The sequence below is a fragment of the Octopus bimaculoides genome, chromosome 5 (assembly GCF_001194135.2).
Source record: "Octopus bimaculoides isolate UCB-OBI-ISO-001 chromosome 5, ASM119413v2, whole genome shotgun sequence".
NCBI lineage: Eukaryota > Metazoa > Mollusca > Cephalopoda > Octopoda > Octopodidae > Octopus > Octopus bimaculoides.
In genome coordinates this window covers 71,578,779-71,582,409 of record NC_068985.1, presented here as the reverse complement: position 1 = coordinate 71,582,409, position 3,631 = coordinate 71,578,779, and positions in this window count along the sequence as shown.

Below are 3,631 nucleotides of genomic sequence, written 5' to 3'. Positions count from 1 at the left end.
TGGGAACTGTTACTATTAGTTTCAGACAGACTATTCCATCTCATTTCATTCAATAGAACATGTATCAAATTACTTACTGCTACTATTGTGCTTGTTTTTTGTTTTTTTTAAGAAAAAAAAAAGCACTAGAAAGATGACACTCACTATTGAACGATTGAAATACTTATATTTCATTTAAATGAAATACATTAAACAATATAAGGTCTAATAAAACTATAATATTGAAAAGTAGGTGAAAAAATATTGCAATATTTTTAACATTGTAAGGCGGCGAAATGCTTAGCAGTATTTCGTCTGTCTTTATGTTTGGAGTTCAAATTCCACCAAGGTCAACTTTGCCTTTCATCTTTTGGGGGTTAATAAATTAAGTACCAGTTGCATACTGGGGTCGATCTAATCGACTGCTCCCCTCCCCAAAAATGTTGGCCCTTGTGACTAGAGTAGAAAAGAATATTTTTAACATCATAATTAGCTGTGAAATATTTTAAAATGTATCAATGCATAGTCTCATGTAACAGTTTATACATTCATGCCTGCTTTCTCTCACTTTAGCATTCATCAGACACACTTTATGTCTTTTAATTGAGACCCTTTACTTTAATATTTAGAGGGATTAATCTATGTCAGATGCAGGAAGGGGTTTCTGCAGATGGACAACCACCTGAGGCATGGGGGTTTTGCTCATGATTTTCCTCACTTACTTTGTGAATCACTTCAATGCAAAAATCAAGTACTAGCGCCAAGCTTCACAAAATGATTTATCCTTCGATATTACTAGAAAGACATTCCTCTCCTTTCTTATTATCCCCATCATCCAATTCTGTAGAAAAAAGAAAAATTAATTCTAATACTTCATTGCCAATCAACTTCTTATCCAATGCCATGTTGATTTAATGCTGAAACGCAATTTAAAATCCAAATAACTTTGTGATATATTTATAGCTAATGCTGCATATCATGCATGTACATAAGCTCAATAACTAAAACAATCATTCACTACACTCCACTTGAACACGCAAATATATTAATTTGCATTTGTTTGAACAAGGAGGTGCTGACATCCGAGGAAACAACAAGGCGCTTTTCAAAGTGTGATATTACACTCGTGAGTAAGCAAGAGTGCAATATTTTAGCAATAACACAGAAAAGGTTAAATAAAAGAGAAAATGTTCTATAATATAGTCTCTGGATAAAAAGTATAAAATTTTGTATGGTCATGCCTTGAATACTTATGTCACTCAGTATGAAATGCACACTCAAGCATGTGTTTATATACACATTCATATACTGCACACACAACTACATAGACACACACAAAAATATGTACACTTGCATACACACACACACATACACATAAGCACAACCCATCACCATTGGCTGATTTGAATGGCCCCGATATTTGATCAGTACTTTATTTTGTCAACCCAGGATGGATGAAAGATGAAGTTGACCTTGATAAAATTTTTGAATTCAGAATGTAAAATACCAGAACAAATACCACATAGCATTTGTTTGTTGCTCTGATGGTTCTGCATGACCAAAAGCAATAAAGAGTTAGGTGCTGTTTGCATTACATGAACGGTACATAATGAGCACTCACCCATCACTCATACACACCGATATATCTATAATATATTTGTGAGTTTGTGAATATACATATTCCTTTGTTTTTACATCAATTTTCTCCTGCTAGAGTGGGTTAGAGGAATAAATTATTGAGGCCAGATAACCTTTTTGTCTTGAACTTGACTTGTTTTTCAAGTAAGGGAAAGTTTATTTCCCACATTTTCAAAGCACAAAGCCAGCAGACAATTTGCTGATAAGGAAAATGATAACAATGCCACTGTCAGTAATTTTTAGAGAAATGCAAACTTACAACTGGTTTCTTTCAGTTCTTGTCTACCAAATGTATTTTCAAAGAGCTTTGACTGGCCCAGAGCTATGGGTATAAAACTAGCTCGAAGTTGAACTTGAAACTATGTAATTGTGAAGTGAACTTCATAAGTACAGTCATACTTAAGTTCTATGTATGTATGTATGTACTATGTACGTATGTATGTATGTATGTATATATGTACGTATGTATGCATGCATGCATTTAACATCCGTTTTCCATGCTGGCATGGGTTGGATGGTTTGACTAGAGCTTGTAAGGCCAGGTGTCATGCTAGGCTTCATTGTCTGAAATGGCATGGTTCCTATAGCTGGATGCCCTTCCTAATGCCTACCACTCCATAAGGTATACTGGGTGCTTCTCTTCTAATGTGGTGGCATCAGCACTTTATATGTTTGTTTGTGTGTGTGTGTGTGTGTGTGTGTGTGTGTGTGTGTGTGTGTGTGTGTGTATATATATATATATATATATATATATACATACATATATATAAACATACTGTGGACAAATGTTTTTTCTATTAACTTGGTAAGGAATAAAATTATGGATAGCAATGAACAATTTACAAACACATACACACATCCCAAAAAAGATCTATATAAGCTTCTGATGCCTTAAATGTTATGTTGAATTATTTCCCTTCGTTCACACTTTTCCTTTAATGATATATATCAGGGGCTTTCAGTTCAGTTTATGTGTGACCTTGAATTTGAAGCACCATCGTGCTTTCACTATTTCAGATGATATGGTAGAATATTTTCAAAGGAAAATTAGTGTTGTGCTATATTTTTTCTATCAAATATTCAACATATTGAAAGCAAAGCCAGCAATAAATATTATTACAGAAATAAAAAAAAATGAGAAAGAAGCCACTTCAAGTGAGCTTAGTGTGGTATATGGATTGGCCAAATCTACATTTTGTACCTTTTTGGAGGAAGAGAATAAGCTAAAAAGTCTGATGGTAGTAAAAGTCATAGGCTCAATAACACGTAGGCCTCATTTATGGATGAAATGGAAAATCTATTATTAATACAAATGAAAGAAAAACAAATGGCTGGTGATTCAGTGTACCATTTATTTGTGTAAATTATTTATTTGTGAATAAGCAAGTGGTTGCATGCTTTAAAAAATTATACACAAAGCATTCATTCGGTAATGTTTTGAAGTGACTCTGACATTTAATGTGACAGTAAAAGTTTTGGAAAAATCACTTCTTTGCAGATGTTGTGTGCTTAATAGTGAAGCAATTGGGAGAGTTTGAACTCTTCTTGGAGAGCATTGTGACCTGAAGTTTCTTCAATAAATTTTCAAATATTTCAGAGAGTGTCATAAAATGTACAATTTCCTCAATTATAGCAGTTGAGGAAATTGTATGAAAGGGCAGTTCCAAGAGTCTGGTGATGAATGAAAGGACATAAAATATTTCATTGAGAAGCAGAGAAGTGAACTGTCCATTGATGACCTGAAGGAGCTACACCAAGAAGAGGCTGATTCCTCACAATAAGGACTGAATTCTGAAGAAGAGGATCAAAATAAAAAAATAAAAGAGAACCATATTAGGAGAATAGCTGAATAAGGTGTTATATCTTTGGTGTGAGCCACAGGCCATGTAAGAACACACCAAACTCTTCAGAGGATGTGGAGTCAGGTATGAGCCATTTTTCTAACAAAGTGTTACAATACTTTTGAATTGCCTAGAACCTTGGTTCCCAAACTTTTTCAAAATTTTCGTCCTAC